An 18,131-nucleotide genomic window follows, 5' to 3' on the forward strand; every position below is an offset into this window, starting at 1 on the left:
ACAGTTAGAGAAATGTGGAAGTTATCTAAAAAAAAAAAATTAAAAAGAAAAGTGGATTTTCCTGGGAGATTAGCAATTTACTTAACAAAAAAAAATACGATAACTTGTATTTTCAATACCATTTCTACACCATAAGTGTTTACCCTGAAATGGTTTAGTGTGGTAGAAAGGCCTCTCTGACATGTAGACTATAAAGCTCTTTACTTATTGACCAACCCTGATTCTACAGTGGCAGTGGCCTGGTATGTTCTTCTCTGGACATTAACTCAATCAGCGCCGGAGCGATGTGCGTGATGTGTGGTTAAAAGGCCAGCGCTCTAAAGTATAGGAATACGTGGTGGTGTTTGCAGGGCTATAACTATATTCTATATTATAGCTATGGATACAGTGGCGGCGCCAGATAATTGGCATTGGGGGAGCTCTGGGGGGGCTGGATTGTTTATAGCAGGTGCTAATGAATTTTAATGCAACAAACAATAACAAACAAAATAACGGCTAATATAGGCTACATCAGGTGTCGGCAATTAGGTCTGGCCACGGGCCAGATTTTCCCCAAGCCTATGGTTTGGCGGGCCAGGATAAAAAACAATGGCTAATTTAATATACTGATATTGAAAAAAGACAAACGTTTTTCTCTGGTCTGCATCCCCTTAACACTTTGATCGCCAGGGTTAAATTCATAATTTACCATCCCTCGCCAGCCCTATTTAACATGGAGAAGTACCCCTTCTTTGCAGGGCTATAACTTTTTAAATTGTATTGCTAAATTGACATTACTATGGCCCATTCAACGTCCTATATCTATTGTTCAGGGTGTAGCAACGTTATACTTTTTCATTCACATATTCATACTAAAATACGGTCTAAAGTATAAGTATGTTTTTATCGTTTTCTGCAGCTTTCTCCAGAACTTGATTTATAGCCCCAAATGCATTATATTGATGATGAAATACAGTTTGATAGGAATCTGAATATCAGGAAGGCAGCAGGTCCAGACGGCATCCCCGGCCGCGTCCTAAAAGTCTGTGCCGACCAACTGGCCCCAGTATTCACTGACATATTTAACCTGTCCTTAGAACAGGCTGTCATCCCCACCTGCCTGAAGAAGTCCACTATTATCCCTGTACCCAAAAAATCCAAGCCTGCTTGCCTCAACGACTACCGCCCTGTAGCTCTCACCTCCATAGCCATGAAGTGCTTCGAGAAGCTAGTAAAGGGCTACATCTGCTCCTCCCTCCCCATCAACATGGACCCCCTGCAATTTGCATACCGCCCCAACAGGTCCACGGAGGACGCCATATCCCATGTGCTGCACACAGCAGCATCACACCTGGACAAGAGGCAGGGGAACTATGTGAGAATGCTATTCATCGACTACAGCTCGGCATTCAATACCATAGTCCCCTCCATACTCATAGCCAAGCTCAGGGACCTGGGCTTGGGCTATGACCTCTGCCAGTGGGTCTTGGACTTCCTGACTGGCAGACCCCAGGTGGTGAGAGCAGGCAACTGCACCTCCTCATCCATCACCCTCAACATAGGGGCCCCCCAGGGCTGTGTTCTGAGTCCCCTCCTCTACTCCCTGTACACACACGACTGTGTGGCTCAGCGGAGTAGCAATACAATCGTCAAATTTGCTGACGACACAGTGGTGGTGGGCCTGATCTCTGCCAACGACGAGAGGGCCTACCTGGAAGAGGTCAAGGTCCTGGCAGGATGGTGCCAGGAAAACAGCCTCTCCCTGAACGTCAGCAAAACAAAGGAGATGATTGTGGACTTCAGGAGGTCGGGGGTCAAGGACTACAGCCCCCTCAGCATCGACGGGGCACCGGTTGAGAGAGTCAACAGCTTCAAGTACCTCGGAGCCTACATATCCGAGGACTTGACATGGACCACACACATTAACAGTGTGGTGAAGAAGGCACGACAACGCCTCTACTTCCTCAGGCGCCTAAGGAAGTTCCAAGTCAGCCAGAAGATCCTTAAGAACTTCTACTCATGTACAATAGAGAGCATCTTGACCGGCAACATCACCTCCTGGTTTGGGAATAGCACTGCAAAAGACCAAAGCAGACTACAAAGAGTGACACGTTCAGCCGAACGCACAATTGGAGGGGGGCTCCCCACCCTCCAGAACATTTACTACAAGCGTTGCAAGGGGAAGGCTAAGAGAATTATTAAGGACTCGAGCCACCCGAACAACTGCCTCTTTGAACTGCTGCCGTCAGGCAAGCGATACAGGAGTCTCAAGGCGAGCACAGAAAGACTCAGAAGTAGCTTCTATCCCCAGGCCATCAGGCTGCTAAACGAACAATGAATGAACACTACACAACAACAACCACCAAACACACATAGCACACACATCCACACGCACACACTCACTTTAAACAAACACACTGTAGCACCCACTCCACACACTTTATAGCACACACCCACTTTAAACAAACACACTGTAGCACCCACTCCCCACACTTTATATTTATGGATGAAGGATTGCACTACAACTCGTACACCTTACTGTAAATTGTACCTAAAATTGTACCTCATCCCATTTCTGCTTTGCACTAGATAGTACTGTACATTAGTACACTGCATAGTATTGTGTATTGTATATTATATGGTAACTCAGAACATTGTACATATGTCTATACCGAACACTGTGACCTCATTTTCTTCTTCTAAATTCATGCTATATTATGTTATTATGTTATTTGATACTATCCTGTCTAGCACAGTCTCTGGAGCGTAACAGTAAGAAGCATTTTGTATGAAAGTATTCTGTACTTCTGTATGACAACTATTAAAGAACTTGAACTTGAACTTGATCTGTGCGAGATAAAAAATTTCAACTGGACGTGCTTCTAGGAGTTACTATGTATGATCTGATGTTGACCGGATGCGTGTAGCTTTATGCCAAGCAAGCAGTGCAAAAATTTACCGTAGTGGCATGCAGTAATGCGCCTTTCATTTTCCGCCGCCCAGCGCCCAGGTCGCGCGGAAATAGGCTGTCTATTGCCATTCTCTTTGACAAACTCTAACCTTAACCAGCTCCTTAACAACGCCTAAACTTAACCGTTCTAACCTTAACCAACTCCGAAACAATGCCTAACCTTAACCTTAACCTTAACCATGCCTAACCTTAACCATAGAAATTATATTGCCATTCTCTTTGACAAACTCTAACCTTAACCAGCTCCTTAACAGCGCCTAAACTTAACCGTTCTAACCTTAACCAACTCCGAAACAATGCCTAACCTTAACCTTAACCTTAACCATGCCTAACCTTAACCGGCGAAAGAATACACGCCGGCGAAAGAATACACGTTAAAAAAAAATCACGTTAAAAAATATTTTTGATGGGATTCGAACTCGCCAGCAAACAAGCCATAGGATCCACAGCCATGTGTCCTTGCCAATTGAGCTATTGCTAGATACTGAATAAGGGGCGGTGACTTATATATATTGAGCTCCGCTCGTGTCGGATCTCATGCGCATGCGCGGGCACCTCGCGCGAGCACGCCGGCGCACGCACGCACCTGAGCGAGCACGCCGCCGCCGGTGCACGCACGGTAGCATTTGTCTGAAAAGAAGGGCGCTTTACCGCACTAGCGTGCGGTGACGAATGCGGAAGCATTTTTGCACTGCTTGCTTGGCATTAACGTACAGGCTGACCGGATGGGCGGGGGGTCGTTTATAATTCCGTGGCCAACGTTATATTATTCATCTAGTGTGGGTGATATGATCATTAGAGCAGTTAGTATCGAACACGTTGAAAAATAACGCTGGATCTTACCGTATCTTCCTCGCGCCGTTGGACGATGAGCGTGGAACTGAAATATTCCTATTATGGGATGTAGAAATATCCGATCCATTTCCAGGTTGTATAATAGTATATACGTCCAAATCATGTTGTTTATCGAGTTATTAGCAACCGATCGATGTCCAGTGTGTCAAGATGGAGTCCCGCTAACGATAGCGAGTGCCCGGACGAAATATGGGTGAGCACCACTTCATCCGCATCACTTCCTGTTTGGGCGATCCGCCGATCGGCCACCAGATGGCGCTCTTGAACCGTTGGAGAGTTGAGAGGGGCTCAACAGTACATATCATGTCTCCGGGGGAGAAATATGATTTCGATCACAGATTTTTGAAATATTGATATCAAAGACGCTGCCCAGCGTCTTTGGCAGAATGAACATGGCGGGGAAAGATGCTGCCCAGCGTTTTTGGCGTTTAAAGTGTTAACAATTGTGTGTATTGCGCTGTACTGTATTGTACCCATTCTGCAATCTGTTAAATAAAGTTTTCATTCATTCATGAACAGCAGATCAGCTGTTGCAGATCACCGCGGCGGGCGATGAACAGATCAGCATGAAAACACGACTCAACATACCTTGTTTGTTGTTAAGTCCTCCAAAATCCCTGCTAATGTTTAAAATATGTCACATATCCACTCGCCGCCCTCCAATTCCAGATTGGCGTTGAATGCAGCTACTTTATCTGCCAACTTGAACACAGTTGTCATCATTTCCTCGTTGTTGTTGTTGTTGTTGTTGTCGCCACATATTATGCAGAGAGGACGTCGGCTCAGCACGCAAGAATCACCGACCTGTTGCGATAAACCCGTATTTTAAGTATGGCTCTTGTTTATTAAAAGAAGCGTTATATTTCCCTGTTACAAAGAAGCTATCCAAAGGTTTTTATTTTTATATTTTTTTCTCGCTCGCATCTCAAACGCGAAAGTGAAAGTGCGTTAGGGCAATATACACGTGGCCCAGTGGGACTATTGCTTTTGATGACTACCGGTAGATAGATACAGCTTCACAATAAAAGAGGTGGAGATACTCATCACGCAAACCCACGATAATGTTGCCGTCTCTCTCCGCCAAATTTCTCAGTTCTTCGCTTGATATAATTAATACAAATGTCCAATATAACGGAATTCGTAATGTATTTTATATATAAATAAAATAAAAAACATAACTGGGAGGGGGGGCTTAGAGGGGGCTAAGCCTTTTTCAGAGGGGGCTTAAGCCCCTGCTAGCCCCTCCCCCCTGCCGCCATTGTATGGATACAATACTATGGCCCATTTGACATAGAGTATCTATCGTTCAATATGTGAAAAAGAAAAAAAAATGTCATCCATACATTCCCGTTTTATACCGTGGTGAATGGTTTTAGAGCGGTCTACGGTAATTCCTGGGAGGCTGGTAATAGCCTGCCACGTGTATTATACTAAATGCATTGGCGTTTCGTCCCTACACACGCTACAATAAAAAAATCAAATGCATATGATAGGTATTATGTTCCATCATGAATGCATGAAAGGGGTCGTTTTTTGATGCTTTGATCGTCACCAACGGAATACGGCTAACATTACACATATATGCTCGGATCGCAATGAAGACATTCTTGGATCAACGCAAGATTGATATCATATAGCCCTTACCATGACTAGGATCAATCGTCGGCGAGTTAACCCGACTTTATTCGGGTATGGCGTCCATTGAGTTAAAGGTGCTATAACCCATCAAATGTTTTTTTATGATAAATTAATGAAAGGTGCAGAATACTTTTATTCCGCACCTTTCTAAAAGCTCTGTGGATTAATTATTATTCTGTATTATTATTACTCTACATTAGCGGTGTAACGGTACACAGAAGCCATGGTTCAGTACGTACCTTGGTATTGGGGTCACGGTTTGGTACGAGTTCCGTACAACAGAATATATTTTTTTAATAATAAATATTATTAATATAAGGGCGTTTTCACACCTAGCTCGTTTGGAGCTGTTGTTCCGGAACATGGATCGTTTACCCCCTATTTCTGTTCATTTGGGCATATGTGAACACAGCAATCGCATTCTGTTGCGGAACAAAACAAGCGGGCCGAGACCGCCTAGAGAGGGTGGTCTCGGCGCACTTCCAACCGAACCCGGAGCGACTCGTACGCTGTGAGAATGCAATCGACTTAACAAACCGACACAACTCACTTGCCGTACTGTATACGCGCTGCATGATGACGCTTTCGCATTGAATTGTGGGCGGGATCAGTTTGTAGTCTTTAGGCAGCTAGATCGGTAAAGTTAACTCGCTATAGACCACTGCACTTCCGCGTTACATTGAAATCGGGGAGGAGAGAGCGGGGGGAGCAAATGAATGAATGTGGATGAGAGCCATGATGTAAGTGGTTGCAGCTACGGCTGTGGGGGTGCTAGAGACATGATCGAATAGACTTTTATGCGCCTGAGTTTCCTGAACACGGCGCGACCCATTCCTAATCGATCAGAACTAAATCGGCCGATTTACATCACGGCTCTCATCCACATTCATTCATTTGCTCCCCCCGCTCTCTCCTCCCCGATTTCAATGTAAAGCGGAGATTCAGGGTTAGGGGGGGGGGGGGGGGGTACACCCCAAAATCTGACCAATGAGTGACAGTTTGCTCGCGCGTGCGTTTGTTTTGGTCCGCTGTTAACACAGCCGTGTGAACACAAATGAACGAAGGGACAACTGCAACATTGTATCATTATAGTCCCTGTGTCTCCCTGAATCGGAACAAAGCAAACGAACTACAGGTGTGAAAACGGCCTAAATGTTTTTTTAAATAAAAAAAAAATATTAAAATTTTAAAATGTATATATTATATTTATGATAATTATTATAATAATTATTATTAAATAGAATAATTTTCTATCGGCTTGCCGTGGTAGTCAGTGATACTGGTGTCATTCTGTGTTCAGGCATCCACTTGCCTACTGCCCCTTTAACAACTTATCCTTGCTAAGTTTCAGTTGCACTTCTAGAGAGAATTTAACTTCACGACGAGACTGAATACTAGAGAACAGATGACATGTTACAACAATGGCAGAGGATTATTTGGATTTAAACACAGTGGAGCTCAGATGATCTGTCCGGAAAAGTATGTTTTTTTTTATTTTATTTGATTGTGCCTGTGAGTCCGGCGGGGGAGAATGTTGATGTGTTTGTTGGTGCGTGTGTGTGTGTCGGCGACGCGCGCGTGTGTCTTTCCATTGGTTTAATTTGGTTAACGTTATTGGGCGAAAAATAAAACAAAAGAAAACCGTAAAATTGTAATGACCCTGCAACTGTTCCAATTTAAATGTGGGTTTCTCCGTGCACTTTCACCGCTCTGAACTGAAGTCAGGGACTTGGTGTGCCGCGCGCTGTTCTCTCACGGAACCTCGCGAGTGCCTGCATGTGCGACTGGTGTGTTTGCGCTGTGGGGCGTATTCGTCGTATGGCTGCGCGTACCGCACCGTGACGGCCGTACCGTAAATTTGCGGGACAAATACACGTACCGTTACACCCCTACTCCACATAGATTTTTTTTATCTACAGTACATTTAAACCCACTAAAAAACAAGTCAGATTCATTAAGCCCATATACAGTAATCACAGATATCCTAAAACTACAAACATTTGTAGTTTTGTATCTTATATCAATTAAATTGGTTTGAGAGTTATTGAGTTGGAATGTGTGACGTCATTATGATGTCACATATTCTAGGAAGTATTAAATACAGCTCAATGCAATGGTGAAAAAGGCAGAAATATCAAGGCCTTTGCATATGTCTGTCCAAGTACTGTTAAATCACTCTAGTCTAGGTACTGTTAAATCACTCACTTCTCCCATTTTCATAATTTCACAGAGCTGTGTATAATACTTCCTGGAATATGTGACATCATACAGTCCAACATTGTCACAAAATAACGGTCAATTTTTTTTTTTTTTATAAAACGGTTTGCAGTGTTGGGATATGTGCGAGATTATGGACAGAATAAATCAGCTTTCTTTTTTGGGTGGAGTGTTCCTTTAAGCAGTTTTGACAGTGTCAAACAGTTTTGATGGTGTCATCACTGTTGGATTTCATTCTTCTTCTTCAAGGCTTCTAAAGGAAAGAATGATAATGTCACCTGCAAACATCTGTATCGGAAATGGAAAAAGCTGATTTTATCCTGGGTTTCCAGTTTTAGGACGGTGATACTGCTAAGATTTGATACAGTGTCATTAAACTACTAGTGGATTGTCAATAAGCAGCAGAGTTCAACAAGGCCTGCGCTCCAGTGAGTACAATGTTTTCACCAAATCGTCAGGGTCTTTGTGAGAAGACGACTGCAAGAAAGACGGGATCCCAGGCACTCAGGAAGGAACACGCCAACATTTGGGGAAATTAGCTTGTCGTCTTCTCCAGAGAGAGACAAGAAGATAGATACCAGTTTCCTCTCTGTGCGTTCAGTAGAAAGCTATCTGGCTGCACGATAGCCTAGCTTAGCACAATGAATAGAAGCGGACATGGCCGGTTAGCCTAGGCATTGTCCAACTAACACCTCTCCCGAAGGCTAACCGGCCACCCCTCGTTAGTGGTCTAATATGTTCCAACCTTTCCATTTTTAAAACGACATTGCATTAAGTGTGTAGCCATAGGGTCATCTTGGTTACAAGTTCTAATGGTATATTTCTGTTCTGCAAGTCGATCATGTAGGCGTCGTTTTGTAAGACCTACCCAAATAACACTATTATCACAGGGACAAGTTAAGAGATTATGACAAAGATGGTATTACAGTTTATAAAATCCTTAATCTTAAATAGTCTCTTGGTTATGAAATCCATAAAGGTTTTGGTTTGTATGACATTATCACAACGGGGACAATGCATACATGTACACACCAGTGGGTCTTGTGAGCCAAGTCTTCCTTTCTGTAGGGAGATGGCTGTGTAAAGAGTTGGAGCACATCTGTAAGAGATCACAGGGTGTTGAGGGAACACCTGTCTGAGGAGAGGCTCACTGTAAATAATGGACCAATTAGCTTTGATGATGTGTTTGATGTGTTGGGCAGCAGTGCTGTACCGAGTCTCAAAATGGTCTGGACTGGGAATAAGAATTACGTGTCTTTTTGATCTAGATAGAAGTAGATCTAAGAGGATGCACCTTATTACACACACCTGCTACCACACCGTAGGCTCCGTCAACAAAACATTTGGACATAATATCCACCTGTTGGCATCAGCATCATCATCACATGTACGATGTAGACGTTGGAATTGTCCAAAAGGAACATCATCTATTAAGTGAGAGGGATGAATCAGCGCCAGAGGGCGCTGTGTATTGTGTTGGTTAAAAGGCCAGCGCTTTAAAGTATAGGAATACGTGGCGGTGTTTGCAGGGCTAAAACTATATTATATATTATAGATATGGATATAATACTATTGCCCATTTGACATTTGAGTATCTATCGTTCAATTTGTGAAGAAGAAAGAATTTTTCATCCATACATTCCCGTTTTATACCGTGGTGAATACAAGTATAGTTTTAGAGCGGTCTAGGGTAATTCCCAAAAGGCTGCGTAATAGCCATATGCGTGTATTCTACTAAGGGCGTTGTCGTTTCTTGCCTGGACTAGCTACTATTCTCAAATCAAATCTAGATTATAGGTATTATGTTTCATCATGAATGCATGAAGGGGGGGGGGGGGGGGAATACGTTACACAGTACATTACACACATACGCTCCTATCGCAATGAAGGAATTATTGGATCAGCGCAAGATTGATACCATATAGCCCTTACCTTGACTAGGATGTACCCCAAAAAGAATATTCCAATTATCTGATCGCCATTCCAAGTATTGATGTCGATCGTGTAGCCAACATAATCCACCAAATAACATGAGTCGGGAGTGTTCGATTCTTATAAATCCATGCGTTATAACCACTCGTCATGCCCGACAAGGAAAAGTCCGCCCGGACCTATATAATCGACGCACACCCGAATACACAGAGTTTCAAAGGATGTGCAATACCGGCCGCAACCAACCAGTATTGGACTTTTGCGATCTCAGACCCATTCCCAATGATAACACCAGGCTCCCTGGATGGATAATGAATGGAAATATCGAATAAAATAAATAACGATGAAAACCCGACTTTTCTCGGGTCTGGCGCTCAAGCGTCGGCGAGTTAACCCGACTTTATTCGGGTCTGGCGTACATTGAGTTAAGATGGTGTTACGAGAGGTTGTCTTTCTGAACAGAGTAGTGTGTAGATCACCATCTTTAGAGATGGTTAAATCCAGAAAGTCTATGCTTTGTTGAGAATATTCAATAGAAAGTTAAATGTTCCTATTGATGGAACTGTGTTTCATTACCGTTAAAGACAAACAATAGATCATCAATGTAACAACCAAGTTATTCAATGATGATGAAAAAAATATAAGATTTTTTATAATCTTTTTTTAAAATTATTTATTTATCATTATTTCCAAAAGAAAATAGGCCTAGAAGCGTGGCTAACGCTAATGGCACGCATACCAGAGGCTAACTGCCTAAGAAAACAGGCACAGAGGCACTGAAAAAGGATTTCACCCATCTAATGAACACACTAGACTAAACAAATATCAAGATGTATCCATCAGTGTACAAATTGCATGCTTTTGCAGAGGACAAGAAGCCTTCCGTCGACTCCTTCAGACATTAAGCACCCCCACAGTCCAAATGGAATGAAAAAAAAAATATATATACTTTATTTAATTTTTTTTTCATAGTCGACTAATAGTCTACTATCTGCACATTTCGGCCAATCATAGTCGACTATCCAAATCATTAGTCGGGGACAGCCCTACAATCTAGCCTCACGTTACCACTGGAACTCTCTCTGAGATCCATTGGGAAAATACCGCCCCCTATCGTCTCTCCGGATGGTACTTGTAACTGAGGGGTACAATTCCCTGACTGTATTACTAGATATGATACTTACTACCACTACCTTTGTACTTTATATTCGGCCACCCAGTACTCGGCATAAATATATTATGATAAACACTCTCACGTAGATGAAACGGATCCAACACAAATGTACGAAGTCGAAGTATGTATTTATTCCTACACAGCAATGGTGTGTAGAGCAAGCACTTAATCACTTAATTACATTTATGAATTGAAATAGTATGCACTTTTATGGCAAAGAGTATTCGTCGGTATATCAATAGAGAATGTCCAATCTCTGATGGCGCAGGCGGTAAATATACGACCTGGAATAGTTAAGGAATAACAGCAATGATACTTTAATGATTATAAGACTGGATACACTAAGGGGGGTAATCCGGTCGCTTGTAAGACAACAGGAGTAGGAGGGGGGGGGGGGGGGGGGTAGAGTCTGGCTGCCTCGTCCGGCCAAGGGTATCCTGGGTGAACCCACAGTTGTGCAGCTCGGTGCGCCAGCGATCCTTGGACCACAGATGAAAGCAGGTGGACTCTCTGTGAGCCGGCTCTCTCCGGTCCACGGGGGAGACACGTGAAGCGACCTCGTCTTGCAGAGCGTCTCCTCACCTTGCGTCCTCTCCAGGGGGGGGGGTTCCAACACACGGCAGTGTCGGGGGTCTTTATCCATGGAATAATCACTGTACACAAAGCATAATCCGTGCCTGGGAAGGCGGGCTGTCGTCGGTAGAATAATCCGGTATACAGGTCCACTCGCTCGTCGGCTCTGGGGCTCCTCGGATGCAGTCTCACATGGGGTCGACCATCCTGGATAAGCAGCCAGTTCTCTGCCCGAAACGATGGGGTACTGACTACGGTAGTATTCTCACCGCACGAAGCACTATATATTAACAGACTATTATTAGCTTAATAGACTACGTCCAACTCGACGATATAGTGCCAAATATGACTATTCAAATATTAATATACACGATGTCTCAATACCGATGGTAGGCCGAACTTGGCCTTACTCCCACACGTGGCGTCGCGGGGAGGCTTTACGTCTGTGACTCTATTGGAGGGTAAGAAACTGGACTGAAAAGGAAGTCCTACTTTAGTAGCGCAGTATATATACGCACTATGAACAAATAGTCCCATTAGTGGTGCGGTAGCCAGATTCCTACGCGGAACTAGGACTTGTTCGTACATGTTGAGCGGTACGTTTGAACTGGGTCTGGGGGGTATGGCAGCCTGGCACCAAGGTCTCGACCAATAGTAGAATGGAGACTATTATGGGATGTTCAGTAGGCTAGAATGGATATTCAATGCATATTGTACAAGGAATATACAAGGGATATCAAGGAATATTAGAGAATATACAAATACAATTAAATATATATATATAATAAATATATATATTCGGTTTAATCTGGCCCTTCACAACAGTACTGCACCCCTTTGGATTGGATTGAATGAAACGGATGGAGAAAAAAGTCCTGCTTCGACATTTTACTTGTCAGACAAGTAACCCGAGACGATCGAAGTCATTGCCGAGCCGCAGAACAGCGGAGAATGTGTGTTTCCAGTACCCAGCGTTGGATCAATAAACGCGATCGATATTTGGAATGGCGATCAGGAATTGGAATAATCTTTTTGGAGAACATCTGATCTGAGGTAAGGAATCTATTTTACCAGTCTTGGGATAATCAGAGCTTTTTTCACAGATACATCAACGTGGGCCCTATGTGTGTGTGTGCTGATCAGGAAATGGATAATCGATTTTTCAGCCCGCTTCTATAGCGTGCATAACTTCTCATATGCGATGAGATAATTGGATTATTTCTTTTGCATTACATCAGATACAAGGTAAGAAAACTATATATACATTTGATTATACAATGGCATGCAAATTTCTCGATTCTGATTGGCTGAAACAGTCAAGTTAGACGTGGTTATTTCTTATAACCCACGCTCATGATCCCAGAACCCGCCCACAACCGAATTACAATCACTCTGCCAGTTAGACTTTTCCATAGGAAAAACCAAGATGGCGGACAATAATCTTTACGAATGGATGTGTTGAAAGCGTCTAATTGAAAAACGATTCTGTCACGGCGAATGTATTAGTTTCTTACACAATATTGGATTATGTAATTGGTGGGTCATGAGTAATGTGAAACTAAATGTAAATCGCGGGAAGTCTGTTGTTAGATATTCGTCAAAAGGACATTCATTTCACTGGTAATAAAATTTTCAAGCAATCAATCAATCAAACCAATAACACATGCTCACGCGGAGGTGCGCTGTTGTAAGTGAGCGTGGGTTATTGAATTGATTGATTGAACATTTTATTAATGTCCGCCTTGTTTCAAACTGGTTAAGAACTGTTAAGAACTTCATTCTTAGATGCTTCTATAGAAAGTAGGTAAAAAAAATAAAAAAGAGAAGTTGCCTCCCTATAGGAGGCACATTTCTTTTTTGAACCTACTTTCTATAGAAGCAGCTGGGAGGTGCGCTGTTTTAAGTGAGCGTGGATTATTGAATTTATTGATTGATTGATTGAAAATTGTATTAATGTAGGGCGGCTAGGTGGTGTAGTGGGCAAGGCACTCGCCACCAGTGTGGAGACGCTAGGATTCGCGTGTTCGAATCCAGCTCTCCACATTGTTTTTCAGTTTGGCTGGTCGTCCGCAGTAATACACATTGGCCGTATTACGGGGAGGGAAAACTGAAGGGTGGGGATCGAACGTTGTGAACAAGCGACTCCTACAAGTCGGTTGGTGCGCCTGCGCAGTAAAATCAGGAAGTGTCGGGGGCAGCGTGAGCCTCCCACGCGTTACTCCTCGACACTGAGAGATCGAGCTGCGCAGGTGAAAAGATGCGACTGCTGTTACCTCAAGTACCGGAGGGGACTTGTGCTATGTATGACTTAGTCCACATTGCAGCCGGCTTGTGGGAGGCAAGAAACAGCGTTCGTGACAGGGGAGGGTTGAATTGGATGATACGAAATTGGGACGGGAGAAAATATGGAAAAATGGGGAGAAAAAGTGGATCAAAAAAAAGAAAATTGTATTAATGTCCGCCTTGTTTCAAACTGGTTAGGCTTAGGCCCTCTTTCGAAGTCGTTTATGCTTAGAGTTTGTCTTTAGAGCAGGGCGATAGACCACCAGCCCTGATTCCAAACTCTAAGCATAACCGACTTCGAAAGAGGGCCTAAGCCTAACCACTTTGAAACAAGGCGGACATTAACACTTTGACTGCCGGGAACCGTCTTTAGACGTCTTTGCTGGCCATGCTAAAGTTGCCGGAGGACGTGTTACGTCGTCCTTATATCAATATTTCATAAATCTGCGATCGGATTCATATGTCCCCTCCGCTGGCCTGAGATCCACCAGCAGGACCCACTGAGCTCTCTGGCGGTTCAGGAGCGCCATCTGGTGGCCGATCGGCGCAATCGCCAAACAGGATGTTGCATAGAGGTTGTCCTAGACGTCCGTAGTACTTCCGGGCGCTCGCTATAGGTCATGGGACTCTGGCTCGTCACGCTACACGGTGATCGATTGGCAATAACTCGATAAACAACATGATTTGGACGTATATACCATTATACAAGCTGGAGATGGACCGGGTAAAAATATATCCCATAATGATAAGATTTCTACTCTACGATGATCGCCCAACGGCGCGCGGAGACTGGGGTGAGTTTCAGCGTGTAACGTTACCGTCTTCGATACTAACTGCTATTATCAACATTTGACCCACATTAGATGATTGGTATAACGCTGCCCACGGAATTATAAACGCCCCCTCGCCCATCCGGTCAACATCAGATGACGTGTAGTAACTTCTAGAAGTACGTCTAGTTGGAATTTTTTATATCGTGCTGATTGCCATCAAACTGTATTTCATCATCAATATAATGCATTTGGGGCTATATATCACGTTCTGGAGAAAGCTGCAGAAAGAGATGAAAACATACTTATACATTAGACCATACTTTACTATGAATATGTGAATGAAAAAGTTTAACGTTGCTACACAATGAACAATACATATAGGACTTTGAATGGGCCCTAATAATGGCAATGTAGCAATAGAATTTAAAAAGTTATAGCCCTGCAAAGAAGGGGACTTTCTCCATAGACAAATAGCGCTGGCAATCTATGGTATATCATGAATTTAACCTTAGGCAGCCAAAGTGTTAATCAAATTTTCAATCAATCAATCAATTCAATAACCCACGCTCACTTAAAACAGCGCACCTCCCAGCTGCTTCTATAGAAATTAGGTTAAAAAAAAATATTCTCCTTTTTTTTTTACCTACTTTCTATAGAAGCATCTAAGAATGAAGTTCTTAACAGTTCTTAACCAGTTCGAAACAAGGCGGACATTAATAAAATGTTCAATCAATCAATCAATCAATCAAACCAATACCACACGGTCACTTCATTCTTGCCTTGAAACAGCGCACCTCTTTATTATTTCTGCGGATGGTTTTGTCAATAAATCTTCAATTAATGTGTGTTTATTGTATAGCAATAAGGTTGGATGAATTCGGCCATTGTATAAAAGCATTACATCACACGACAGAGTGTGTTATAGAAATTAGATCACACCTATGGGGGTCTAACGACCCTCGGCTGCGCCTCGGGCCTAACAACCACCCCTAGGCGTGATCTAATTTCTATAACCCACTCTGTCTCGTGATGTAATGCTTAATCGTTCATCTGATATGTCTTTCTACCGCGATCGCGGCTGTGTGTGTGTGTGTTGAGGAGGCTGCGGCGGAGCCCCCGCGGTCCAATGCTCTTTTCATGTATGCACGAGGAAGGATAATACTGATAATCTAGCGCTGATTTCAGGAAGATACGATCATCAGGCGAAAAATGACAACGTGTTTAGTGTATTCCCCAAAAACGCTATTATCCGTCTTTCTCTGGAATGACTCATATTCAAAAGGCTATAAAACGGAAATGTACGGATGAAAAAACAATCCGTTTCATACATGTTGACTGGATGCAACTAACTGATAATAGACGGGTGTATTAGACCCATAGCTATACTTTAAGATATATTTTAAGCGGATGTATAGTCCAAGTGGGGGTCCTGAGGGGGAAGAGGGGGGGGGAAGAGCGAGCAAGAGCCCATGTAATGTATTGTATTTATTATTTTTATGTCTTTTAATCTACTTTCATTCTGATTTAATTACTGGACTGTCATTATTGTTATTATTATTTCTGTCATTGTCCTGTGATTTATCATTGATTATTACTGTTATTGTATTGTTTGTCTTGTTTTATGTAAAAAAAGGGAAAATAAAAAACATTTGGTAAAAAAAAAGATATATATTTTAAGGACTCACAAATCTCAGTGCCCCCATTGACTTAGAGCGGTGGCGCACTCGCGTCACCTCGTGGATTAAGAGGTGGCGCTGAGTGAGTTAATAGATGCTGTTCCTTTTGGACAATTCCAACGTCTACATCGTACATGTGATGATGATGCTGATGCCAACAGGTGGATATTATGTCCAAATGTTTTGTTGACAGAGCCTACGGTGTGGTAGCAGATGTGTGTAATAAGGTGCATCCTCTTAGATCTACTTATCAAAAAGACATCACTGCTGCTCAACACATCAAACATATCATCAAAGCTATTGGTCCATTATTTACCGTGATCCTCTCCTCAGACAGGTGTTCCCTCAACGCCCTGTGATCTCTTACAGATGTACCCTTCGCGACAAAACCGGTACACCGCTATCTCCCTCCAGAAAGGAAGACTTGGCTCAAAAGACCTGCTGGTGTGTACAGATGTATGCATTGTCCCCATGTACGATGGGATTGCCCTCTATCGGGCACCTGTGATGACCCCTTTTTTATAAAAGAGTGAACCCATAGCAGCCTATTATGCCCTGATGAAGACCAGCTTGGTCCAAACATGTTGGCATTTTTAAACTATATAGTCGTAATGCAATAAAGGCTTTTTAAGATATTTTCCTTCCTGCTATACTTTGAGTGCCTGGGATCCCTTGTTTTTTCCAGTTTTCTACTAGTGCATTGTGTTTAATGGTAGATCTGTGTTGGCGGCTACGTGGCGTAGTGGGCAAGGCGCTCGCCACGAAATCTGGAGACGCTGGGCTTGCCTGTTCGAGCCCAGCGCTCCACATTTGCTTTCAGTTTAGCTGGTCGTCCGTACTAATACACATTGGCCGTATTAGGGGGTGGGAAACTGATGGGTGGGGATCGGGCGTTGTGGACAGCGACTCCTACAGGTCGGTTGGTGCGCCTGCGCAGTAGAATCAGGAAGTGACGGGGGCAGCGTGAGCCTCCCACGCGTTACTCCTCGCCACTGAGAGATCGAGCTGCGCAGGTGAAAAGATGCGACTGCTGGGAGCTCCCGTAGCTCACCGCATATCTCGGCGCTATTTCTCGTCACGGATCTGGGGTACACGAGTTCGATTCCCGGACCCGCCGTATTTTCTCAGAGTGTCTTCCCCTGCTCTACATCCCATTTCAACCTGTTTCTGTCGGTCATGCTTGACCAGAAAAGCGATAAACGCTAAAAAATTAAGTTTAAAAAAAAGAAAAGATGCGACTGCTGTTACCTCAAGTACCGGAGGGGACTTGTGCTATGTATGACTTAGTCCACATTGCAGCCGGCTTGTGGGAGGCAAGAAACAGCGTTCGTGACAGGGGAGGGTTGAATTGGATGATACGAAATTGGGATGGGAGAAAATATAGAAAAAATGGTAGATCTGTGTTGTCATGTGATACTATCGGTCATTACACTACTAGTGCATTGTGTTTAATGGTAGATCTATGCTGTCATGTGATACTGTCTGTCACTAAAACTACTAGTGCATTGTGTTTAATGGTAGATCTATGCCATCATGTGATACTGTCTCACTAAACTACTAGTGCATTGTGTTTAATGGTAGATCTGTGCTGTCATGTGATACTGTCTGTCACTAAAACTACTAGTGCATTGTGTTTAATGGTAGATCTGTGCCGTCATGTGATACTGTCTCACTAAACTACTAGTGCATTGTGTTTAATGGTAGATCTGTGCCGTCATGTGATACTGTCTCACTAAACTACTAGTGCATTGTGTTTAATGGTAGATCTGTGCTGTCATGTGATACTGTCTGTCACTAAAACTACTAGTGCATTGTGTTTAATGGTAGATCTATGCTGTCATGTGATACTGTCTCACTAAACTACTAGTGCATTGTGTTTAATGGTAGATCTATGCTGTCATGTGATACTGTCTCACTAAAACTACTAGTGCATTGTGTTTAATGGTAGATCTGTGCTGTCATGTGATACTGTCTCACTAAACTACTAGTGCATTGTGTTTAATGGTAGATCTATGCTGTCATGTGATACTGTCTCACTAAACTACTAGTGCATTGTGTTT

The 18,131-nt window shown here is 43.2% G+C and overlaps 1 protein-coding gene across 1 annotated transcript in view; it reads right to left on the bottom strand.

The window, feature by feature from the left end:
• The window catches only part of anapc1 (anaphase promoting complex subunit 1), a 252,373-nt gene that overhangs the window by 35,590 nt on the left and 198,652 nt on the right, over positions 1–18,131 (bottom strand). The window lies entirely within an intron of this gene.

Source organism: Notolepis coatsorum (assembly GCF_963971535.1).
Source record: "Notolepis coatsorum genome assembly, chromosome: 9".
In the NCBI taxonomy this organism is placed as follows: domain Eukaryota; kingdom Metazoa; phylum Chordata; class Actinopteri; order Aulopiformes; family Paralepididae; genus Notolepis; species Notolepis coatsorum.